The following is a 27,133-nucleotide window of genomic DNA, read 5'->3' as shown; positions in this document are numbered from 1 at the left end:
GGCGGGTCTCAAACCCGTGGGCTCAGGCAATCCACTCACCTCAGCCTCCCAAAGGCGCGGGATTACAGGCTGAGCCGCTGAGCCTGGCTAGCTGCTGTTTTTTTAAGGTTAAATATTTTTTGGTGCAAATATTTTCAAGAAGTATTATTTATTTCCTCTAAATATTCAAAAGGCCATTCTTAGAATGGTATCTCATTGTGCCCAACAGCACAATAAAAATGGTTATAAGACAATCTCTTCTCATGTCAATTGAGGCTTATAAATGAATTGTGTCTTAAAGTTCTGATAGCATTTCACTCCAGAAATCACGGGATGTATTAATCAGTCGTATTTTACTCACCTTCCAGGGAAATTTAACCTCAGAAGTAGTCTCAAATCAAGCATACCTACCTTTATACATTGACTCTTTGTTTAAGTATATTTTTAGTTCCAATGCCGAGACGGAGTGTCTCTCAGCTGCAGCCTCAGCCTTTAGAATTCCTTTAGTTGTAGCCTGGAGTGGAAGCTCCCATCACGAACTTTTATATCCTTGGAACAAGACTGTAAAATTTTATAGCCAATTGTAGAACCATGGTCTGAAAAACCTATTCAAACATTTCAAATATGAACTCCATCATACAGTAGAATTAAGAGCCATTTATTTTCTATCAAAAGCATCATAAACAGCTCCATACCTTGTAGTAAATCAGGAAACCAGATTGCCAGGGAAGGTACTGGGCCTACTAGCTTGGCTGCTGGAGCTGTTTCAAAAGCTGCTGGATGACCTCCAAAGGCCCCTTCCACTTCAAAAAACTCCATCACTTTTCAGCAAGTCATGACTTATGACCGGGTCTTGGGCAACTCAATCCTTGGCCATCTGTGAAAAAGCAATCCATTTCCAGATCATTAGGAAAATTACCAAGCCTCGCACTTAGCTGAAATAATGGCCAGAAAATGTTGGAGGTGGGAGAGGTGAGGAAGTATGAACAAATGTACCAAGAGGAAATTCCACCTGAACATGATGCATCAACTAACACAAATATGTAAGGCATACTAAAGATATGAGATATTCTACATACATGGAGCTGTGTGCTCCAGAATACTACATACCCACCTCCATCATAAGGTGCTCAAGAGTTTATTTAGGTATATCTCTAAGCAATGTAACATCTTTCCAGTTTTCTAACAACGTTAATTCTACTTCATTCAATTAATTCAGCCTACAAGCGTTTACCGAGTCCCTTGTATGTGTTAGTCACTCTGCCAAGTACTGGGAATACCCCTGAGGGTTGTAACTATGTGATTCATGCCTTTACGGAGCCAATTACAGTGGCAGAGAGTGAAAAATAAACAAGGAAATAATAAATAATTATGTTAGTTGTTATGTAGAAAATAGCATGGGTGCTTCTTTAGATTGGGTAGACAGGGAAATTACCTTTGAGGAAATGTCAGTGAAGGAGAAGCCAGTTAAGAAGTCACTTATGAGGGGGAAGAACAAGCACAGGAACGAACAGGACCAGGTGTTTTCTAAGAATTTCTAGGAGACAAATGTGCTCAGAACTTAGCATGCAAATGACAATGGAACAACTCGAGGGGGAAACGCAGACAGGAGCCAGATACTCTCCAGGGCACTAGCCATGGGAAAGAGCTCTGATGTTATTTTCGATGAGTGTTCTTTTGTATTAAAAGAAAGGTTGGACACCACATAGTGAATATCATGTAATAATAAACGAAGTGTATCTTCAGATAAATGTTCTTAAAATATGGAGGTAATTATGACACTTTCCGGCTCAAAGGTTCCTGTTCAAAGAAAACAGGGACTCCCAAGCATTGAGGGGAGGGACCTTCTCCATCAAACTGCATCTCTTCCACCTCCCGCCGTCTGCCCCATAAGCCAGCGGCCTCACTCCACTTGAACTTGTGCTGCATTTTTCTAGGCTTATGCTGCTCCTTGCTCCTCCGCCACCCCACATCCGCCTGTTGAAATCCTACCCATCCGTCCAGACCCAGCTTAAAGGTCACCTGTTCCAGCAAGCCTTCCCTTCTCCGTTCGCCAGAATTTATCTTTCCTTCCTCTGTCCTCCCAAAGGACTTTGCACCTCTCTCAGAGCGCTTACTGCACTCTGCCTTGAACTGTACATATTCATGCACATCCCTCTCCCCCATGAGGACAACCTGCTAACGTTCAGCGAGATGCAGTTCTTAGTCTGTGACCCTGTATAGTGCCTCAGAGAAACAGTTCACCTTTAGGTGCCAAAGAAAGTGAAAGGGATGCAGAGAAAGAAAGAGAGGGGACGAAAGGTGGAGAGAAGAATCAGTGATGAAACATAGCTCTTAAACAAATCACTATGCTCTGGAAGTGCTTCAAAGATGCTATATCTCAAGGTTTCGACCTTCTAAAATTAATTCAGAAAACATATTCATCCCCACTCGACTTTTTTTTTTTTTCTTTTTCTTTTTTTAAGTCAGAGTCTAGTTCTGTCATCAGGTTGGCTTGCAGTGGCGTGATTATAGCTCACTGCAGACTCAATTGTTTGGGCTCAAGTGATTCTCCCACCTCAGCCTCCCGAGAAGCTGGAACTGTAGTCTTGCACCACTACACCCAGCTAATTTTTTATGATGTTCGGAGAGATGATGCCTCACTCTATTGCCCAGGCTGGTGGTCTTGAATTCCTGACCTCAAGCAATCCTCTCATCTCTGCCTCCCGAAGTGCTGGAATTACAGGCATGAGCTACCACTGCACCTGATGTAACCCAAATTTACTTTTGACACATTAGTGTCATCTTGTAGAAGTGCAATTGTTTAGTCAGAAAACACAGGTTCTGGTTCTGACTTTATGTTTGTTTATTTATTTTTTAAATTTTAGATTTGGGGGTACTAGTGCATGTTTGTTACATAGGAATATTACATACTGATGGGGTTTGGGCTTCTGAGTTCCCTATTCTCCAAATAGTGAACATTGTATCCAACAGGTAGTCTTTAAATCCTTGTCCCCCTCCCTACCTCCCACCCTTCGGTGTCCCCGGTGTCTATTATTTCCATCCTTATGTCTATGAACACCCTGGTTAGCTCCCACATAAAAGGGAGAACATGCGGTGTTTGGCTTTCTGTTTCTGAGTTTGTTCATGTAGAATAATGACCTCCAGCTTCATCTACATTGCTACAAAGAACATGATTTCATTCTTTTTTGTGCTGCATAATGTTCAGTGGTGTGTGTATATACCACATTTTTATTATCCAGTCAACCATTGATGAACAGTTAGGTCGAAACCATGACTTTGCTAGCGTGAATAATGCCGTGATGAACACACAAGTGCAAGTGTCTTTTTTATATAATGATTTACTTTCCTTTGGGTAAGTACTCAGTAGAGGGATCGCTGGGTCAAATGGTAGATTTTGTTTTTGGGGGTTTTTTTGAATGGAGTCTCACTCTGTTGCCCGGGCTGGAGTGCAGTAGCATGCTCACGGCCACCACAGCCTCGACCTGCTGGGCTCAGGCAATCCTTCTGCCTCAGCCTTCCAGGTAGCTGGAATTACAGGTGCGAGCCACTATACCCGGCTAATTTTTTGATTTATTGTGGAGACGAGGTCTGGCCACGTTGCCCTGGCTGGACTCAAACCCCTGGGCTCAGGCAATCCTCTCTCCTTGGCCTCCCAAAGTGCTGGGATTACAGCTTGAGCCACCACGTCTAGCCCAAATGGCAGTTTTATTTATTTATTTACTTTTTTTATTTTTTATTTTTTGAGTTGGAGTCTCATTCTGTCGCCCAGACAGGAGTGCAGTGGCCGCTCCCGGCCACCGCAGCCTCGACCTGCTGGGCTCCAGCGATCCTTCCGCCTCAGCCTTCCGAGTAGCCGGAATTACAGGTGCGCGCTACCATGCCCGGCTGATTTTTTGATTTATTGTAGAGATGAGGTCTCGCCGCCCAGGTGGGTCTCAAACCCGCGGGCTCAGGCAATCCACTCACCTCAGCCTCCCAAAGGCGCGGGATTACAGGCTGAGCCACCGAGCCCGGCTCAGTTTTATTTTTAATCTTTCAAAAATCTCCATACTCTTTTCCATAGAGGTTGTACTACTTTACGTTCTCACCAACAGTTAGCTGCAAGACCTTGTGCCAAAAATTTTTTAGACTCAAAGGCTCTAAATTTTTCTGTGGAAAAAAAAAATGGCCTTAGCTGCTTTGCTACCCTGGGAGTGTTTAAAAAATTATGTTGATATGGAGAAAAAAGAGTACTACCATTTGATGATTAGGTGAATCCCCACCATACCTCTACAGCAATAAACACAGGCCACAACCTCGGAATCTCTGCTGTCAAAGTGACCATAACAGGTGCCTGAGCTTGGATATCCACAGAAGCAGACATAAGTCAAGGATTCAAGCATAGGCAATAAGATGGGATGTGCAAAGAACAAGCAGGCAATGAAAGGAAGGCAATCGATAAAAGGTACATTTTAAACCAGCAATCTCAATGGAAATAGCTCTTAATCCATTGGGACAACACTGAAAACCAGTACAAAACACATATCAGCTGGGTGCAGTGACTCACGCCTATAATCCCAGCACTTTGGGAGGCTGAGATGAGAGGACTGCCTGAGCCCACAGGTTCGAGACCAGCCTGGGGAACTTGGTGAGACCTCATCTCTATAATAAATTAAAAGAAAAAAAAATTAACTGGGCGTGGTGGCGCATGGCTGTAGTTTCAGCTACTTGGAAGGCTGAGGTGAATCCAGCAGGGCAAGGCTGCGGTGGCCATGAGTGTGCCACTACACTCCAGCCTGGGTGACAAAATGAGATTCCGGCTCAAAAAGAAAAAGAGAAACAAAACAAAACAAACACCTCAGAACCATCCATGTCAAAAGGCAGAAGAGCTGAGATAATTATACTCCCCATCTGTCAATCATTGGTTAAAGAGGCACCTGTGAAGACTTGGCTCCCAGGGAGCCAGGTCTTATCCATGTGGGCCAGGTGGGTTTCATGTGGCAGTTTGACAGCAGTCTTCCGTCACAGAGGAAGGTGGCAGCCCTTGATAGTCAGGATAGAGGGCACAGAAATGGTAAGGGTCTGGAGGGAACATGGCGAGCTCTGACAACTTCTGCTCCAGCAGGCCTTTATGCCAGGTCAAAGATTACAGATGATACTACCTGAGTGGGTTCAAAGTTAAGATCATAACTAACATAGGTAGGGTATTCTTTCCCAATACAAAAAAAATTAGCACTTTGTATTCTATCTGTACTGATAAGAGTGCCATTCATATAGTATATGTCAACCTAATCAATGTCTAAATTATGTTATCCATATGATGTATCATAAAGTAGCCAATAAGAATAATATATTAAACCTTATTTACATGAAAAGATGCTCATGAAAGTGAAAATATGTTATAACTTGTTTTTAAAAAAATCACATCTGTATAAATACACCTAAAAGTCTGGAAGGAAATATTTGTATAGACAGTATATATTTTAACAGGGGTTATTTTTGGGCAGCAGGTTTCTCAGTGATTTTATTATTTACTGATCTACATCTTCTGATTTTTCTCTAATTGATCTCTATGACTTATAAAGGCTTAACTTCAGAACAGGAAGACATAATCAGACTCAAGAGTAGAATCAGTAATAGAAGCTTTCAAGTAAGTAAAATCAGTTTGATCCAGAAATGTCTATAATATACTTACTGATTTTACTTACTTGAAAGCTTCTATTACTGATTCTACTCTTGAGTCTGATACTCATTGCTTTGGTGCCTTTTGTACATTAAGTTATTTTTTTCCCCTGTTACAATCTTTCATTTTTTCAGTTTAATTCACTTTCAGTAGAAGAGTCGGACTGACTAGAACCTTAGAAAGTCATCTTCAAACATGCAGTTTCTCTTTGCCAGAGGCACCTTATGTAGAGATTGGATTAAAAACAGAAATCAACAATTTGACCTACATTCTTTTAGGGCCATCTTATGTATAACGAGATAAGGGGAGGGGCCCCCCAAAAATTTAAATTATTTTTTGGAGGGTGGGTCCCTTGTAGCAAAGGTTTTCCTTGCTACCTAAGTGTTCTAGGGACCCATCTGCATCAGTGTACCAGTTAGCCTCATTGTGAGACTGCCTTTGGCTTCAGTCAATTTTTTGGGAGATTCTTTCAATGTATTTGCCCATTTTATGATGGGTGATTTACAAGTACACCTGCTTACACCTCACTGATTTTGACCAAAAACTGCATGACCGCCGGGCTCGGTGGCTCAGCCTGTAATCCCGCGCCTTTGGGTGGCTGAGGTGAATGGATTGCCTGAGCCCGCGAGTTCGAGACCCGCCTGGGCAACTTGGCGAGACCTCATCTCTACAATAAATCAAAAAATCAGCCGGGCATGGTAGCGCATGCCTGTAGTTCCGGCTACTCGGAAGGCTGAGGCGGATTACCGGAGCCCAGCAGGGCGAGGCTGTGGTGGCCGGGAGCAGCCACTACACTCCAGTCTGGGTGACAGAGTGAGACTCCAACTCAAAAAAAAACAAAAAACAACAAAAAAAAACCTGCATGACCCCTGTCCCCACCCTCCCTATTCTCCTGATCTCACCCCAAGTGACTATCTTTTTGGTTCCCTGGATGAAAAAAAGTCCTCAAAGAGAAACATTTTGCTGATGTGGAAGAGGCAAAACAAAAAATGTCAGAAGCATTAAAAGGCATCAAAATTGACGAGTTCAAAAACTTTTTAGTGGTGGAAAAAGTGTCTTGATGGGTGCATCGCATCAAACGGAGAGTACTTTGAAAGTGAAGTTTAAACGTGTAAGAATAAATACACAATTTTTAAATAAATAAGTTCCAGTTTGAGGGAGGGGCTCCCCTTTTACATGCTTTTTCAGCTCTCTCTGAAGGAGGCACCCGAGGTCCGAGGGTGAAACCCAATTGACCCCAATTCTGTATTCTCTGTGTATTCTCACCATGTGCCCCCAGAGTTTGGTGATCTGATCTGTTGTTTTCTGTAGGGTTGGGAGCCTGGTTCATGTGTCTTTCATCGGCTCTTTTTCTCGGGTTCACTTCCTTACACACCAGTATCAGGCACTGGGTCTCTTCTCTGATCACAGGCTTAGTCCTGGACAAGTTTCTGTACTTGGAGAACACACCAAATACAGAGAAGGCATGAATCTTTATATGTGAGGGAGAACTGTTCCTTTAAGGCCTCTCAGCAAGGAGTCTCTCGAAAGATCTCTCTGTTCTTCACTAAGAAAGGAGTCAGCCTCCATTTCTGCTAAGTGGTGATCAGGAGAAAGTCAAATTAGATTAATCACCTAGAATAAAAATGGACTTGTACTTTTGCTAGTAATGGATTTCTAGTCCAGGGAGCTTTACAAGTATTAATAGCATACTAGTTCTTGGCAGATGATAGTCATTAGTGAGCAAGTATCTCTATCCTCCGGAGATGATTTAGCTTTGTCACTATGTAGTAATCTCTGTCTTAATGTTATGTTGAGGCAGAGAAAAACTTTCCTTAAGTTTGCTTGTGAAGCATAATAGTTTCTAGAGTAAGTCACAGAAAGAATTTTTCTGTTCTAATTATGTGTGGGTTTTCTTTGCTTTTTATTTCTTTAATATGAGTTTTGAATTAAATATAGTAAGATTCTATTAATTCGTTATTTTGAGGGCCCAAGTGGGAAAATTGTTCTGAGAAGGAGCTCATTAGATGCAAATTCCCTTTGTTTTTTTTTTTTTTTTTTGAGTTGGAGTCTCACCCTGTTGCCCAGACTGGAGTGCAGTGGCCGCTTCCAGCCACCACAACCTCGACCTGCTGGGCTCCAGTGAACCTTCCGCCTCAGTCTTCCAAGTAGCCAGAATTACAGGCATGCGCTACCACGCCCCGCTGAGTTTTTTATTTATTGTAGAGATGAGGTCTCGCCTGCCCAGGTGGGTCTCGAACCCGTGGCTCAGGCAATCCACTCGCCTCAGCCTCCCAAAGCGTGGGATTATAGGCTGAGCCACCGAGCCCGACTGCAAATTCCTTTTAAATGCCCAAGCTTCCTTTCCACTAGTACTCTCTTAACTCAGTGTTCTTCAAACCAAGGACTGGCTTTATTCATGGGTAGAGTGGGTAAATATGTCTCTTTTGTGACTTTTTTTTTAAAAATCGGGGTCTTACTCTGTCATCCAGTCTGGAGGGCAGTGGCACAATCACGGCTTAAGAAAGCCTTGACTTTCTGGGCTCTGGTGATCTTTCTGTCTCAGCCTCCTGAGTAGCAGGGACTACAGGCGCTTGCCACCATGCCCGGCAAATTTTTTTATTTTTGAATAGGTAATGTCTTGCTATGTTACCTAGGCTGGTCTCGAACTCCTGGGCTCAAGCAATCCTCTTGCCTCGGCCTCCCAAAGTACTAGGATTACAGGAGTGAGCCACTGCGTCTGGCCCATTGTGAACTTTTGAGGGGCCCTCCACCAGCTAGGAACTTTATTTCTCTAATCCCAAGACTGCAGACTCTGTTAAGTATATTTCCCCTGGGAGAAATAATCTATTTAATGCCAGATTTGAACTCTTGGTCACAGCTGTGTTGCAGATGACAATAAACAGTCACGGGGGTAGCCCTCACTGCCTTGCAGTGACAAGATCCTGAGAGTGTATGCCTCCTTCAACTTTGTACCCTGGGCAGCTCCCTCACTTCACCCAAGTGCTGGCCCTGACATGTAGGTTAAGCTTACAAAGCACTTTTACCTACATTGTCTAAATTGATTCTCTCTACAAACTTAGGACATTGAGCAAATACAATGACCCCCTCCCTGCCAGTTGATAAGGAACCTGCGTTTTCAGGTGAAGGTTTTGAAGATTAACTGGGACCTAGAGGTTTCATTTTTTTTGAGTCAGAGTTTCACTCTGTCGCTCAGGCTGGAGTACAGTGGCATGCTCACAGCCACTACGGCCTTGACCTGCTGGTCTCTGGCAATCCTTCTGCCTCAGCCTTCCAAGTAGCTGGAACCACAGCATGTGCTACCATGTCCGACTGATTTTTTGTAGAAACGAGGTCTTGCCATGTTGCTCAGGCTGGTCTCGAACCTCTGGACTCAGGCAATCCTCTCATCTCCACCTCCCAAAGTGCTGGGATTATGGGTTTGAACCTGGCTGGAGGTTTCATTTTAATGTCATACTCTCTCCAGGAAATCATTCTTCTTTCTCAAGTGGAAAAGAAATCATAAAAATGGCAAGGGATGGAAAGGATGGAAGTACAGTTGTCCAAGGATTGTTTCTAAGACCATCACGGATATCCAAGTCTGAGGATACTCAAGTCCCTGATTTAAAAAAATGTATTTTCATATCTCCTCCACAATTCTTCTCACAGATATTAAATCGTCTCCAGATTACTTATAATATTTAATACAATGTAAATGCTACATAAATAGTTGTCATACTGCATTGTTTTTATTTTTTATAGTTATATTGTTACTTTTTTTTTTGAGACAGGGTCTTGCTATCGCTTGGGCAGGAATGCCATGGTGCCATCATAGCTCACTGCAGCCTTGACTCCTGGGCTCAAGCAATCCTCCCACCTCAGTCTTTGAGTAGCTGGGACTACAGGTGTGTGCCATCACAACCAGCTAATTTGTTGGGTTTTTTTTTATAAAGACATGTTCTCACTATGTTGCCCAGGCTGGTCTTGAACTCCTGGCCTCAAATGATCCTCCCTCATCAGCCTTCCAAGGTACTGGGATTATGGGCGTGAGCCACTGTGCCTGACCTATATTATTATTTTCTATAGTTTTTGTTTTCTTTTTAAAAAATATTTTTGATTGGGTGAATCTACTGATGTGAAACTCAAAGATATGGGAGTCGATTGTCATGACAAACACTATAGTTCTCATCCCTTATTCTTGTTCCAGCTCTGTGTGGTGAAGGGGTGGCCACATCTCCAAAGAATTCAACTGACATAGACAGCTTCAGTCATAGATATGACACAGAATAAATTGGAGACGAGCAAGACGAAGGGAGAAAGGGAATGGAAGGGGTTGACTTAGAAGTTAGGATTTCTATAGAGCATATTTAGTCTTTAAAGCAGAATGATAAAAGACAATTCAAGTCCTGCCGAATGAATGCAGCCCTATCTTGGAAAAAGGCACCGACATCAGAGATATTTGATGCCATTACATGAGTGGAAAGCTTCTCGTAACAAGATTTGATCATATAAGGAAATTGGCAATTTGTAATCAGCTATTTGTCACATCTTTATATATTTTTCAAAAACAATGTCTGAATTTTTAGGTGGTTGGATAATTCTGATGTTTTCTTGGGCTGAACATTTTCTCTCTCTCCCTCTCTGTCTCTCTCTCTCTCGGGGGCAGGGGGAGCTCTCTCTTGCCCCTTTTCTTTTTTCCTCAATGGAATGAATGTGTACTATGCCAGATAAGCAACATTTTCCTGCAATTAAGGATTATTTCCAAAGTGTCACATTCCAGAAACTGTAGTTTCAAATGGTGATTCAATGTAATTATAGATTACAAGGCAATATGCAGGTAGCCGCAAGAAATTATTTATTTAGGACTCACCCACTCAAAATAAAATTCTAAAATCCCATAAAGGAAGATTACCATCACCACCAAAACAAAAAGGTGTGGTAAAGAGGAGAAAGAAAATACAAGAGATTTTAGTAGAACAAATCTAAAATGGAAAAATAAAAAAAACACACAGCAATGGGATCCATAAATAGTTTCCTGAGAAGTAAATTTTCCTAAGTTTCGTTTGTCCTTTGGAAGCTAAAAACTATATACTTTTAAAAAAATAATGTGCCACTGTGTTACATTATTTGCAGGCTCTGAGTAGAAACCTACTGAAGGGCTTACTAAATTATAACCCTGGGAGCTAGTGACTCATATCTGTATTCCCAGTACTTTGGGAGGTAGAGATGGGAGGATAGCTTGAACCCAGCAGTTCGAGACTAGCCTGGGCAATAGAGCAAGACCTCATCAGGTGTGGTGGCTCATGCCCGTAGTCCCAGCTATTCTGAGGGATGAGGTTGAAGGATCTCCTGAGCCCAGGAGGTTGAGGTTGTGGTGAGCGCTGATTGTGCCACTGCACTCCAGCCTGGGTAACAGAGGGAGACCCCAACTCAAAAAATTAATAAAAAGAGCTTACTAAATTCTAAATATAAATACTTTATGTTGGGGAACCACCAAAATCAAATTCTCTGTTTGCAACATCTCTTTAAATATAAAAAACAGAAATATCTGTATCAAATTTTGGTGTTAGAACTCATATTCAGGAAATAGTTATTGAGATATATAATTGGCAGACATAGAAGAGCTTAATTCGAAGTGCACAGAAGTTCAATCCTTAGGTACAATAATATATCATATTAAAAATGGTTTTTTAATTCTAAAGCAATAAACTTCAGGAAAATAATTTATTTTAAATAAAAATAAGTCATTTTTAATTAAAAAGTTATTCGTTTCAAATATGATTTTTATAACACTGTTATGAAGCTATAAAACTTCATCTAAACCTTTAGATGGGTGTTATTTTAACTTAAAGTGTTATTTTAACTTAAAGTATTAGAAGTTAATCATAATGAGAGTTTACCACATATTGGCCTCTGCTAACCTTCAAAACAACCATATAGGATGGGTACTAATGTCTGTGTTTTGCAGATGGTAATAGACAGAGAGGTTAAGTAACTGACTCAAGATCACACAGCTACTGGAGGGCAGAACTGGGTTACAAACTTACTCTAGGGTTTATGTTCATAACCAACAGGTTACACCCTCCATTTTCTGATTTCTTCAATACAAATGTTTATATTAAATAGATAATATGTTGCGTATGTTACAACTAAATTTTGCACAGAAGGTGATGTATACAAGTGTAATTAAGTTCAGGCAAGTGTCTCCAGAAACTTTTTGTCAAAGAAAGTTATCAATTACTCAAACAAGAACCTGTATCTTGATTAGGCATGCCAGCAAGTAAAAATATTAGTTGATCGTTGGTGTGAAGAGAAAAACTTGTGAAAATTCAAATCATTTTTATTTTGAACAGAAGTTTAACAAAATTCTACTTAGCTATTGGTGTTCCTTTGGGTACCTATTGCTGTGAAATACTTTAGTATTGACAGTACTCTTTATAATGTACCTCCAATTTCAGCATCTGGGCGAGGACTCCACATTTCTAGAGGTGGGCTGGCTTCAAATTTATGTATCATAGAGGGCAAACAGATGTGTACAGAGGACACCAGCCACTCTAGTTTCATATCTGCTTCTTCACATTGTCACATGCAAGGGAACGGTCCCAAGCCAGAGATGGAACTGTGGGCAAAGTGACGTATGTCCTTTTGTCAAGCCCATACTGCATTTTATGTCACTCTGTCACTCCTCATGTCCTTCTCTCCCTCTGAAATGCACTGTGGTTTTAGCTTTGGCAATTGAAATCCACCACTCTTCAGATACCAAATGATGCACCATGGTGCTCTGCAGTGAACCTTTCTTGACAACCCCAGACAAAATCCTTTGGCACTCCTTGAACACTTACCACGACATTCATATTATAGTTACTCATGTAGATATCGACACCCTTAAGAGCCTGGAAATTCACTGAGGCAAGTGTCATAAACTCCTTTGCATTCCCATAACCCCTGTATCATGGTGTCTTGTACATGAAAATAAGAATGCTAGCTCTGCCGGGCTCGGTGGCTCAGCCTGTAATCCCGCGCCTTTGGGAGGCTGAGGTGAGTGGATTGCCTGAGCCCGCGGGTTCGAGACCCGCCTGGGCAGCGAGACCTCATCTCTACAATAAATCAAAAAATCAGCCGGGCATGGTAGCACGCGCCTGTAATTCCGGCTACTCGGAAGGCTGAGGCGGAAGGATCGCCGGAGCCCAGCAGGTCGAGGCTGCGGTGGCCGAGAGCGGCCTCTGCACTCCAGTCTGGGCGACCGAGTGAGACTCCGACTCAAAAAGAAAAAAAGAATGCTAGCTTCATCATTATGGTTTACAAAGCGTTCACTACAAATCTCACTTAAACCTCACCTCTGCCCTGTGAAGTAGGTATAATTATCCTGTTGTTACGCACGAAGAATCATGAAAACTGAGAAAGTGTTTTGCATAGTGTCACTCTGGGTCTTCTTGTTCCAAATCTGTGCTCCATCCAATGCGTATCTGTCCTCAAATATTTGTTGAACGAATTGACAAATTGAAAACATGAATTACTCAATTCTGGGGTTAGTCAGGTATCCTACTCCAAGGTTGACATTTCAACTTTCTATGGTTTCTCCAAAACCTAGACTTCTCCACAAACCTCCAGCTTTCCCTACAGACAGTGGTGTCAGAATGAATAAGCAGGGAAGGTAACTGCCGTGTAGAATCTGACAGATGTGGCCAGGGTAACTCATCTCCCCTCCCATGAGAGATTGAAGAGAATACCATGCCAATGAGTGTCTGAAGGGGAAGGAGAAAGAATCTCCTAATCCTAAAAGTAGCAAATAAAACATGAATTTCTACCCGAATGTTAAGGTTTTTTTCAGTCCAATCAAAACCCCTCTCATAAAACAGAATAACACATTCTTTATTATACTCCAAAGGGTATCATTCCAGTAATTAATTGCCTACGACTCCCATAAAAATAATTGTAATCGGGTGTCTCTACTGAGAACTATAAACTAGTTATCCCACTGGGGAAAGGAAGGAGCTGAAGAGAGTGGATGAGAGCAGCCACCTATTTTGGCTCTGAAATCTTGCTGTCTTGTCCATAGGAAGTCTGACCAAAAAAATGCTCAAATCAGATTCACCGACCCCACCCCCCTTCCAGTTTACTGAAAAATGCGAATTCCCAATTTCTGTCCTAGGCCATTTCATTCATTAGGGTCTTCTACTGAAGAGTTTTGAAACCACATTAAGAGAGTAAATTTCAACTGTTCTCACCACAAAAAAATGTTAAGTATTTGAGGTGATGGATGTGTGAACTAGCTTGGTTTTACTTATTTCATACTGTATTCATAATCATTGCCTCACTTTGTTCCCCATAAATATATGCAATTAGAAATTGTCAATTTACAATTAAAAATTAAAATAAAAACATAACTCACAGGAAGTTCTGATAAAGTTGATTTGTAGGACACAATTTGAGAATCAATGGGCTATCACGTGCCTCTGTTGAGCAAGCATGTGGATTATTTGTGTGGTCATTCTAATCCTGCTGTTTACCTCCAAGAGCCTTTTATAGGTGACTATCTTATTAACCCTCATAAGCAGCTTTAAAGCTTGCTATGCATTTGGCTGGAGCCTATAAGAATTTATGGCATAGCATCTGTTAATAATTCCAATTTCATTTATTTTACCAGCAGTGAAATTGAGGTCTCAGAGCCTGGGTGAAGGCAAGTTGGAAACAAATCAAAACAAAATAATTGATTGGGGAAAATGACATACTAATCGGAAGCATTGTTCAGAAAGCCCCTGTGTGGTTAAACTGTGGAGTAGCTAGTGGTTTATACCTATTTTATAGATGAGCAAACTAAGAGAAGGAGAATTGTGTGGTGAAAGGTCATGGAGTAAAGAAGCCACAAAGAAGAGTAAGCCCATCACCCCCATACCTAATAATCCTTTAACCACACTCACCCTCAGCTTCCTGCCCTTTGGATTTAAGGCCACATATCTGCAAAGATTCAAGAAATGATGATCTTTAAATTCTTGGCAATTTTTGTCTTTAGCGAGCAAGTGATTTACTTAAATTATTCTAAAAATGCAGAGTTGCTCACATAGATTTAGTCTGTGCCCGATTCATTTTTATTGTGAATTTACATAAACCTACAGGCTAAAATGACAAAATATTTTCTATAAAATATACATACAGATAATCATAAGTTGTGATTTTAAAATTGCTAATATTGTTAACAAGGCAATTTCCTAGTTTGTGAACAGGCCAGAATATCTTCAACTTGACCCCATGACTAATATTCCAAACTGTAATAATTTCCCAGAGAAATATGTTTCACGATGCTCTGTCTTTTCAAGTTAAACCCAAAATTATGTTCGAGAAACATACATGTAAATAGTAGACCCGGTCGGGTGTGGTAGCTCAAGCCTGTAATCCTAGTACTTTAGGAGGCCGAAGTGAGAGGATTGCCTGAGCCCAGGGATTCAAGAACAGCCTGGGCAGCTTGGTGAGACCTTATCTCTACAATAAATTAAAAAAATTAGCCAGGCATGGTAGTGGACGCCTGTAGTTCTGGCTACTTGGAAGGCTGAGGCAGAAGGATCACCTGAGCCCAGCAGGTCGACGCTGGGGTAGCCATGAGCGTGCCACTGCTCTCCAGCCTGGGCGACAGAGTAAGACTCTGACTCAAAAAAAAAAAAAAAAATAGTAGGCTCACCTCTCATCATCACTCGTATATATGCACAAAATGTCCAAACGTTGGTAACCAAACTGAGAAAAGAAATGTCCTCAATACTCAAGAGTGGTACGACACATTTGTGTGTCATTGTTAGAGAAAGTTATGTTTATAGTAAAGAAGAGGAATCTAAATTAGGAACACACTAGGATTTTCTTTTTTTCCTTTTTTTTTTTGTATGACACATGACAGAAGAAACATGTTTTTAATTTTAGGACTTTTTCTTTGTTGAACTAAGTTGCGACAACATCACTTTTATAGTCGACTCAAGTCCATGTTAGTTTTCAGGAATGGAACTTCTATTTATTTTGATATTGACACTGCCAGGAATGTTTTTAAAGCTCTGTTAAAGAAGAAATCCTTGCTTCGCATGACTCTGTGAAGGAAAATATAAAGATCCACTCTAAATCAAAGACTTGTTTTGGCACCTTACAGTAAATAGAGGAGAGTAATTTGGAAAATTTGTGTAAATGTTATGAATATGAATCTCATTGATCTGCTTTTTAAATAAGTAATGGAATTGAACAAGGAGCACTGTGCAACATTTTACTAAGAAATATATGTCAGAAACAAAATTTAAAAATCTTTTCAGGTAAATTCTTATCATGTACTGCTTTTTGCAGTATTGATTATCTGGTTATTTTAAAAATAAAATATTGCAAACTAATATCAAAGGAACCGGCAGAGCTTTATAAACCTCAATTTATAGAGTTTAAATTAAACTCACAGCATTTGAACTCACTGAGTTTAATTTGTACTAATTGAAGAACCCGAAATATAAAGAAGAAATTGTTTACATTTTTTATGTATTCTTATCAGACCCAAATATTTGTTTGTTTTTAATCCAAAGAGTTGGGTTAAAAAAATGTCAGTCTTCTGAATATTTTATTTTATATTTCAAGACTGGATCTCACTATATTGCCCAGGCTGGTCTCAAATTCCTGAGCTCAAGCAATCCTCCTGCCCCGGCCTTCCAACAGGTATGAGCCATGGAGTCATCCAGTCTTCTGAATATTTTAATTAGAATGGTGTTCTTTGGCTGCCCCTCGCCCATTTTCCACTCCTGTACTAACTAGGTCAACCAGGGTTGCTTGGCAGCCTTTGGGACCATGGACTTGTCGTGTGGTTTCATGGTTTTTTTTTTTAATTGTAACCAAATCAAATCTATGATTGTTAAGGGTTTGTGGTTTGACTGAAATCTTAGCAGGAAATATGGACTGGTGATGCTAGTAACGTGACCAGCTGTCACAAAAACTTTATTACTTTCACCAAGTGAAACTAGGAAACTCAGCCAGAGAGGGAGGCTAGATCCATTTGCAAGATTAATAAAAGGCTGCATTTTGAGAGGAAGACAGTGGAACAGCTAACCAAGGTACAAAGAAAACGTAGACAATTCTGTTGCTGGCCCTAGTAAATCAAACCAAGTTACCTGTGAATTGATTTCTAGTTAAGCTTTCACACTACCTTGATGAATTTGTTCGTATATATCACTGAGCTCATAGGTTTTCTTTATTGCTCATGTTCTCCCGAGCAGAAGTCCCCAACCCCCTGGCCACAAACAGGTACTGGTCTGTGGCCTGTTAGGAACCAGCTGCACAGCAGGAGGTGAGCAGGTGAGGGAGCCCTGCCTCCAGTCGGATCAGTGGCAGCATTAGATTCTCATGCCAGAACCCCACTGTGAACTATACATGTGAGAGATCTAGATTGCATGATCCTTATGAGAATTTAATGCCTGATGCTCTACCTACACTCCAGCCCAACTGGAAAAACTGTCTTCCACGAAACTGGTCCCTGATGCCAAAAAGGTTGGGGCCCGCTGCTCCAGAGAATGCATTTTCTACAAGGTGTATGGGAGAACGTTGAAAGAAATGTTTTAAAAGTTAGAGCCATAGGACACATAGCAATTTGATTCATCTTTTTTATTTTAGGCGGAATATGTTTTCTTTCTTCTGTTTTACCATTGAGAATGCTCTGTGATTTTACCGATAAGAGTTTGTTCTTTCCTCTTTTTTTCCCCCAACTTAGCAGATAGCATTCAAGCTCTGATGTTCTTGATTCTCTTTCTATGTAACCTTTTAAAAAAATTAACAATCTTGCTAGGATGATATTTGGAATGAACATGTGATTATTAACATACTAATAATATAAAAGCAACAGCACATTAAATGTAAGAGAAGAGTTACTCTGACATAGGGACCACCTCCCCCGACCACCTACCAGCCTGCTTAACTTTACCTGCCAGACTTTTGAGAACTATCTGACTTCGTAACCCCCATCCTAGAAACAAAAGCAACAAGACTTGAGGCTAACTTTTAGCTGCAAAAGATAAAGATGGAGGTAGAACCAACATTTGCCCTGAGATTACTAGCTAGGGTAGAAGGGTAAATACTGTTGTAGTTAAGAAAAACAAAAAAGTCAGGTCAAGGAAAGGATAGGGAAGTTACAGAGCAGCATGATGATCAAAATATCACTTTGCTGTTGGACTTATCTACCAACAGATCTTTTATTTTAGGGAACTCCAGTCTGTCTCCATATCTTGTTGACAACAGGTCACACTGACCACAAAGACTATTCCAAAACCATCCACTCATCTTTGCCCTCCACTTCTGCAGCCTCGCCACTTCTACCTCTCCACCAGTAGTCCCGGGATCTTACTTCATTGAGTTCTAGGCTAACTAGCATGAGCTCCTTTACCTTTACCAGAACTACCTGCAAATGTCTGATATTCCTCTTCTTTTCTGCAAGTAAACATTTCTCCTGGCTGGGCATGGGCCCATGCCTGTAATCCCAGCACTTTGGGAGGATGAAATGGGAGAATCACTTGAGCCCATGAGTTCAAGACCAGTTTGGGCAACATCTCAAGACCTCCTCTCTACGAAAAATTAACTGGGCATGGTGGAGCACACCAGTGGTCCCAGCTACACAGGGGAGAGATCTCCTGAGTCCAGGAGGTCGAGGTCTGTGGTATGCCAGGATCGTGCCACTGCACTCCAGCCTGGGCAAGAGTGAGACCCTTTCTCTCTCTCACACACCCAATTGTCCTGATTCATATCCATTGTCTCTAACTTCTGTCCTGTTTTAGAGGAAAAGCACCCCTTCCTCTTCCAAGGCCTACACCTATATCTCAGAACTTGATTGCACCACATAAATAAAAAGGTCAGGTAATATATGAGAAACACACATGCTACGTGAGAGAAGTTACTGTATTATTAGTTTCTTTGATTACTCATTAGATACTTTTCTGCATTACTCTTTTTTTGGCTTTGTTTTTATTGCTTTAGGATTGACTGTTATCCAACAGGAAAGATATTTTAAGCCTATTTCTTATTTCAAGCCCTTCACTCATTCCTGGGTGCCTGTCAAAGTTGAGTCCCAGCTCTGAGCTCCCTAGCACAGGATTTATCATCCTCCACACTCAACTCAGGCTATAGAAGGGCCCAATTCCGAAAGGAACAAACCAACTCCCTCCAGAGCTGTGAGATTCCACGGCCACTTGGAAAGCATTAAGAGCACAATCCTCGAAGCAAGGCCTAGAGGGGCCTGGTTGAGTCCAGACTTCACCACTTATTGGTTGTCTGACTCTTGGAATTTTATACCTCGTTGGGCATCAAGACTGCCAGCGTAAGACCAGAATGTCTCTAGCATAAGACTTAAGAGGGTGTCAGAGCCTAAGTAATCGAGATACATAAAATCTTAATGCAATAGGTTAGAAAAATCAAAATTCATGCCCCCAAACCCCATGATGAACAAAATATCAAAATTTTAAATAAGACAGCACCAGTTATAATGTTGTCTGGAGCTATATATACTAAGCCTGAGCAAAAGGAAAAAATCAGTACTGATGCTTTATTTAAAATTTTGAGACTTTTAATCGTAGTTTTTTGTGTGTTGATTTGGTATTTTCTTTTTGTTTTTAGTATTTTGTTCATATGATTTATCTTAATTACCGAGCATTTTTTGATCCCACTTAAATATGAATTGGAGGTGTATACCTCAATTTACTTCATCCAGTCCTGGCTCTCTTCAGCACCATTGTGATAGTTTTGCTTCCAAAGGCCAGTAACTAATTCTAAAATAAGACTAAGGAGTTTATTATTCAGGAAACACTATTGTGTTTTTTCTGTAAAATAAGTGGAGAGTGTGTTTCAGTTGCATTGTCACCATGCAGTTGCACTGCCACTCTTTTTCAGAGCATCTCCTTGAAATACCTTACTGACAAGCTGGTAAAACAAATGCTTCATCCAGTGACTCTGTCCAACTAGCCACTATTCAGCTGCTTGCTTGAAATACTTAGGCTATTCCAGCAAAATGTCTGAACTGGTAGTTTCCCATATTACTCATTAAGAAAAACAGGGCTTTATCCATCAGGAACAAGAATTATGGGAGATGTGTACCTCGCAGCTGAAAGAAAATAGCTTGGTTTTAGCTCTCTATAATCATTAGTTTGACGGTAATGTGCAACAGGAGACAAAATGGACTAGTTGTGGACAATGTTTCCCCTTTCTTGACGTAGGTACAAAATTTGTCGGCAGATGGGGAAGACTTTGTACTCTTTAAAGTAATTGGAGCTGGGCTCGGTGGCTCAGCCTGTAATCTCGCTCCTTTGGGAGGCTGAGGTGAGTGGATTGCCTGAGCCCGCGGGTTCGAGACCCGCCTGGGCAGCGAGACCTCATCTCTACAATAAATCAAAAAATCAGCCGGGCGTGGTAGCACATGCCTGTAATTCTGGCTACTTGGAAGGCTGAGGAGGAAGGATCGCCGGAGCCCAGCAGGTCAAGGCTGCGGTGGCCGGGAGCGGCCACTGCACTCCAGTCTGGGCGACAGAGTGAGACTCCAACTCAAAAAAAAAAAAGAAAAGAAAAGAAAAGAAAGTAATTTGAGTTACCAGTGGTTTGTCTAATTTAATAAAATGCAGACAAATGAGGCTTAGAAAAGTCATTCTATATCTTATCTCTCAAGTAAGGCTAATTTCTTTCATTTTTGTTCTAGTTCTACAGATTCACGGTGTCATCTTATAGACATTTAAAATGAAGTGAACACACCAGTGGGATAAACTTGAGTCCCTGATTAAAAATTCTTCTACAAACTATGATTTATCTGAATACTCAAAGACACAAACCCTTCTTTTTTAATATTAAAAAAATGCTGGGCTTCCTTTAGCCCTAATAAAGCTACTGAAATATTTCAGCTGTAATTAATACTAGAGAAGGCAAGAGAAAGGAAAGAAGATGCTTATTTATCATTAGTTCAGTGTCAATTGCATCTTGGATTGAAAGGTGCCAAAATCCTCATGAGGCCCTGTGGGTGTAATCAGACTCTCTTCTGGAATAAGCCAGTTCCAAGTGGTCATGCTGACGTAGGTGGCTGGTCCTGGCAGTCAGAATGTCTCTGAAATGAGAGTATTGATGGTGGACCCAGGATTGGTATTTGGCTTCTTTACTTCCTTGGTGCCCAAACAAAACCAATAATTTCAAATGCCTCAGTGTGAAAGCTGGGAAGTGATTGGTATTAAGAGTATTCAGATAAGAAAGTGATCTGAATCTTTCTCAGTGGACTAGTTCAAATCAGACATGTTCACTTTGGGAAGAATCTTAGAAATTAGCCAATTCAAACAGTTCTCATTTTACAGATGATGAAACTTGCTCAAGGTGACCCAATCTTTTAGAATAAACCTACATTTATTGACTTCTTATTCCAGAGTCCTTTCTGCTACTTAGTTCTGCCAACTTGTAGGGAATACTGTTAAAGTTGAATATTACCAAAATACTATGGAATAAAATTAAAATTCTTTTCACACAAAGAAGAAAAAGAAATTCACGTAATTTAAGATGAAAAAGGAGCCTGATATTTATGTTACAGACATACTTACTTGATATCAAAATCACCCTTATCAAAGATAAAAATGTTTAAGTGTTCCAACTGTTGAAATGTTATGTGATTGAAATTGGTGATATGTAGGTATTTAACCGGGATATGATAGTTCTTCCTGTCTTATATTCACTGTTTCCTATCTAAATCATAGTCGACTGTAATGTAAGGAGCACTAGTCTCAGTACAGTAATGATTTTTTTTTTAAAGACAGAAAGGAATTTAATATTGTATTGTATGCAGATGATAATTAATGTATTCATTCTAAAAGGATTTGTGACATGATCTACAAATACCTGATTACTTAGATCATATTCACCTGACACCATCAATTTTTAAATGCCTTTACTGGGGGCAGTAAAGTAGTGAAACTACAAAATAGAATTATCTGTACCAAATGAAGTCTCTTCTCCAGAAAGATACTTTAAAGATCCCCTGTATAAAACACAATTCAATTAATAGAACACTGACGTATGTGGACAATAAATGTCTCAGGCCTTTTATTTAAAGGAGTGTTATTGAATTTTTGCTGGAGTTTCCTCAACTTTCTGAAATGTGTTCATAAAGCCCTCATATTCTAATTATTTTAGGTTTAAAAAGAAAATATCATGGGCCTAACAACACCAGGTTTTCCAGTAAAAGCATTTGAATGCCTATGATAATCAAATAAGTGTCTCCATTTATACATACACCACTTGAAGCATCCAGTAAATATAAGAGATTTCCAACTGAGCTGTAAAATCATAGTGGATCACACATGAATGTAACTGCCAAAAATCCAGCAGGAGGCAAACAGCCCAATACAGAATTGACATAAGTTTCAATTGCATTTTTTTAAAGCTTTAATGAAGTAGAATAGACAATACGCTGTGCTTAGCTGAGAGAACTCGTCTCTACAATAATTTTTTTTTTAAAAAAAGATAGCGAACATAGCCATCACTCCTTGAAGTTTCCTTTTGCACCACTGGAATCTCTATACCTCTCTACCATAGCCTGGTGCATTTCCTAGAATTTTGTACGAATAGAATCATCCTGTATGTCTGGCTTCTTTAATTTAAGGTGATTATTTTGAGATTCACTCATGTTGTTGTGTGTATCCATAGCTCATCCTTTTATTTGCATTGTTTTCCAAGTAGTATTCCCATTTATGGTTCTACCACAATTTATCCATTCACCTGCTGGAGACTTTGGATTGTTATATAAAGCTGCTATAAACGTTTATGTACAAGTCTTGTCGTAGAAATACTTTTCTCTTGATTAAATGAGAGTGGAGTAATTAGATCATATGATAGGTGTAAGTTTAACTGTTTTTACAACTGCCAACCTGTTTTCCAGTGTGGTTGTACCATTTTACATGTGCATCAGCAGTGAATAACAGTTCCAGTTTCTCCACATACTGGCCAACACCTGATACTTTACCCTTTCAAAAGTTAGTCATTTCAGTAGGTATTCAGTCGGTATCATTGTGGTTTTAATTTGTATTTCCTTAATGACTAATTATGTTGAGCATCTTATTGTGTGTTTATTTGCAATCTGTATATCTTTTTTACTGAAGTGCTAATTCAAATCTTTTGCCCAGGTTCGTTTTGCTTTTTGATTACTGAATTTTGAGACTTCAGAATATAGTCTGGGTATAAATCACCTATCTGATATATTGTCTGCAAATATTCCTCTTAATTTCTGACTTGTCTTTTCATTCTCTTAACAATGTCTTTCAAGTTTTCTTTTGAAGAGCAGACATTTTACATTTTGATGAAGTCCAATTTATTAATTTTTTCTTTTCTAGATTGTGCTTTGGGTATCATATCTACGAAATCTTTGCCTAACACAAGGTAACAAATGTTTTCTTATTTTCTTATAGAAGTTTTATTGTTTTAAGTTTTACATTGATGTGTTTTACCCACCATGAGTAAGTTTGTGTATGTGGTTTGAGGTATAAATCAAAGCTCTTTTTATTCATATATGGAAATCCAATTATTCCAGTGCTATTTGTTGGCCATATTATTTTTTCTCTACTGAATTGCTTTTTAACTTTGTCAAAAATCAGTTGTCCAAATATGCGTAGTGGAAGGATAACTATTATTTTTCTTTAATTAATATATCATGACTCTAATTACACACTGTCTTGATTACAGTAGTCTTACGAAGTTTTGAAATAAAGCAGTGTTAATCTATATATTTTGTTATTTTTTTTCAAAATTGCTTTGGCTATTCTGTTTTTACTTCCATATGAATTTTAGATTCATCTTGTAAGTATTTACAAAATAAACTGCTTGAATTTTTATTGAAATTGAATTGAATTAGTAGATTCATCTGGGGAGAATTGGAACTGTAACAATACTAAGCATTTCAACTCATGAATAAGATATGTCTCTTCATTTATTTAAGTCATCTTTAATTTCAGCATTATTCTGTAGTTTTCAGTGTACACATGTGCACATCTTTTGTCAGTTTTATTCCAAAGTGTTTCGTATTTTTGTTGTAATTGTTAAGTGATATTATTTCTTAAATTTTGATTTCCAAATGATTGTTTCTATTACATAAATGTACAATTGATTTTTACATATTGATCTTTTATCCTGAAGCCTTGTAATACTTAGGTGGTGCTTCTAATACCTTTTGGTACGTTCTATCAGATTTTCTTCATAGACAACTATGTCATTTGAGAATAAAAAGACAATGTGTTACTTCTTTCTTGCAATCTAGATGCCACTCTAGCTTTCTTTAGATGAGTGTTAGCATGAGATATTGTCTTTCAATAATTTATTTTTAACCTATGTATGTCCTTATATTTTAAGTATATTTATTGTGGGCAGCATATGCTTTTTCATCCAGTCTGACAATATCTTTCTTTAAATGGGTTGTTTAGGCCATTTACATTTAATGTGATAATTGGTAGAGTTAGGTGTTAGTCTATTATCTCATTTTTTCCCCATATTTTTCCTATTTCTTCTTTGCTCCACTTTATTTTCTTCCTGCTTTCTTTTTAAAAAATTTTTAGTTTTAAAGATGTGGGATACAATTCAGGGTTAGGTGCACAAATGATCATTATGCAGGTTCTGCTTTCTTTAGATTGAAATTTTTTGGGAATCCATTTTATCCCTTTTGTTAGCTTATTGCTATAACCCTTTGTTGTTACTTAAGTCTTTCCTTTGGGATTTATAGTACACATTTTTAACTTATCACAGTCTGTCTTCAAGAGATAGCATACAACCTTATGTATGATAAAAGAGCCCTAAAATAGTATACTTTTATTTCTCCCCTTCTGGCCTTTATGCTATTACTGTCATATATTATATTTATGCATACGTTATAAACCCTACAACACATTATTTTTAAAGTCTGTTTAAAATGTCTGCTATCTTTTAAAGCGATTCACATAATAAGAAAAAGTTTTATATATTTACTCAGTTCCCATTTCTGGTGCTCTACATCCTCTGTACAGATGAGAATTTCTTTATTTCTTTCTTTCTTTTCTTTCTTTTTTTTAATTTTTTTTGAGAAAGCAGGATTTATTGAGAGGACATAAAAATTCCCACAGTGGGAGGGAACCAGAAGGGGACCAAAATTCTACTGTCATTTCCTTTCTACATGAAGGTTTTTATTTAACATTTCCTATAGTATGAGTCTGCTATTAATGAATGCTTTCAGCTTTTATATATCTGAAAAAATATTTATATTTTGTTTTATTTGTGAAAGATCATTTTGCTGAGTATAGAATTCAAGGTTGATGGTGTTTTTTTATTTCAAAACTTTTAAGATGTTACTCCATTACCTTCTCCTTTCTTCCCTACTCCTTTGGGGATTTCAATTATACATATATTAGACCAAATGAAGCTATCCCACAATTCACTGATGTGTCTTTTTAATTTTTAAAATTATTTTTCTCTTTTTGTGTTTTTTGTTTTTGTTTTTGAGTTGAGGTCTCACTGTGTTGTCCAGGCTTGAGTGCAATGGTATAATCACAGCTCACCACAGCCTTGACTTCCTGAGCTCAGGTAATCCTTCTGCCTCAGTCACCTGAGTAACTGGGAAATTTTTTATTTTTATTATTTTTTCCTATGTCTTCTTTGCTCCACTTTATTTTTTTTTTTAATTTTCAATTTTAAAGATGTGGGGTACAATTCAGGATTAGGTATACAAATATTCATTATGCAGGTTCTGCTTTCTTTAGAGCGAAATTTTTTGTGAATCCATTTTATCTCTTTTGTTGGCTTATTGCTATAATCCTTTGTTATTTAGTCTTTGCTTTGGGTTTATAGTACACATTTTAAACTTATCAGTCTGTTTTCAAGAGATAGTATACAACTTTATGCACGATAAAAGAGCCACTACAAAAACAGGCATGTACCCCCACACCCAGCTAATTTTTTGTTTTTGTTTGTTTGTTTTTGTAAAGATGAAGTCTCACTGTGTTGCTCAGGCTAGTCTCAAACTCCTGGGTTCAAGCAATCCTTCTGCCTTAGCCTCCCAAAGTGCTGGGGTTATAAGCATGAGCCACTACTCCCAAACTCTTTCTTCTCTTTTTTAAAATTTTAAATAGCTCGCGTTGCCATGTCTTCAAATTCATCAATCTTCCCATTTATAATATATACTCTACCATTAATCCTATACAGAATATTTTTAATTTTAAATATTGTAGTTTTCATCTCTAGAAGTTTGATTTTACTTTTTATATTTTTCATGTCTCTATTTAATTTTGAATGTATGAATGTAGTTATATCTTTTTAATGTATTTCTCTGCTAATTTTATTATTTGTGTCAGTCCTTAGCTGGTTTTTGTTTATTGCTTTTTATACTCAATATGGTTTATATTTTCCTGTGGGGAGGGGGGTTGTTCATTTTGTTTTGTTTGCATGCCTGGTAATATTTGATTGTATACCAGACACTATGAATTTTACCTAGTTGGATACTGAATATTTTTTGTAGTTTGAAAAAATAGTATTGAGTTTTGTTCTGGGGACCAGTTAAGTTACATGAAAAAAGTTTGATCCTTTTAGGTCTCTAATTCATTTGATTAATTCTTTTCCTGGACTCGAGTAGTTTCTTCACATGCATTCTTTGATCAGTTCTCAGTTGAATACCGGAGGAGGGCTGGCTGAAGATCTCTGGAGCTCTCTCTCTCTCTGTATTGATCTCTCTTCTCACAAGCTCTGTCTTGAGAATTCTAGCTGCCTTAATCTCCCCAGATCTCAGTTTATCTCCTCAACTCAGGAGGCCTATCAGGCTCCACTTGAGTTCCTCCTCCTGCAATGCAACCAAGAAACTCTTTCAGAGACGTAAGCTGGGGCAATTATAGGGTTCACTTTGCTTGTTTTCCATCTCCCGAAGATGACCTTTGTTTCCTGATATTTGGTATCTTAAACATTTTGGTTTCAAATATTTCATCTGTTTTGTTCAGGTTTAGTTTGGATTTTGGCATTGGCTTTGGTAGTTTCAGGAAGGAGCATAAATTAAGTCCCTTTACTCCACCTTGTACAGAAACAGAAGTCCTCAATTTAATTTGTGATCTAGTATAAAACTAGTCTACATTTTATTTCGAAAGATTTTCGAGCGATTTGTTTTTCTCAGCATTTTAACAAATCATTTAAAGTTTAATGGTACATTTGTCAAAGGCAGAAAAAGGCTCCTGGTTTCCAAGAAAAACATAAAAGCTTGAAGAGATTAAATAATTTAGGCTTCATCTGTGACAATGCAAACAACTGCAACAAAAAAAAAGTACATGATTATTCAGGGTTCTCTTTTCTTAGTTAAGGATGACTCTACCTTAAATCATATAATAATTTGATGACATTAAGTTTATGGGGGACACAATAAATAGGAATAATTTCTTATATACTTATTTGGAGTGACTGACCCAAACAGGTAAAAGTAATGGTATGAACTCCCTGAAACTTTGCTTTAATTGATGATACTTTTTGATGTTGGTAAAAACATAGCCCACAAAA

General features: G+C 38.9%; 1 protein-coding gene across 2 annotated transcripts in view; it reads left to right on the top strand.

Annotated features, from left to right (window-relative positions):
- Positions 1-27,133, top strand: part of GREM2 (gremlin 2, DAN family BMP antagonist) — a 121,293-nt gene that overhangs the window by 19,364 nt on the left and 74,796 nt on the right. Inside the window, exon 2 of one of the 2 annotated variants that reach the window (XM_008074012.2) lies at positions 22,972-23,017. The exons of the other annotated variant lie outside the window; for it this stretch is intronic. The gene's annotated coding sequence lies outside the window, so the exon portion shown is untranslated. The remainder of the gene's footprint in view (positions 1-22,971; positions 23,018-27,133) is intronic. 2 annotated transcript variants of the gene reach the window in all.

The sequence above is a fragment of the Carlito syrichta genome, unplaced genomic scaffold (assembly GCF_000164805.1).
Source record: "Carlito syrichta isolate Samal-C Ts95f unplaced genomic scaffold, Tarsius_syrichta-2.0.1 Scaffold316271, whole genome shotgun sequence".
NCBI lineage: Eukaryota > Metazoa > Chordata > Mammalia > Primates > Tarsiidae > Carlito > Carlito syrichta.
This window is presented reverse-complemented; position numbering and strand designations above follow the sequence as displayed.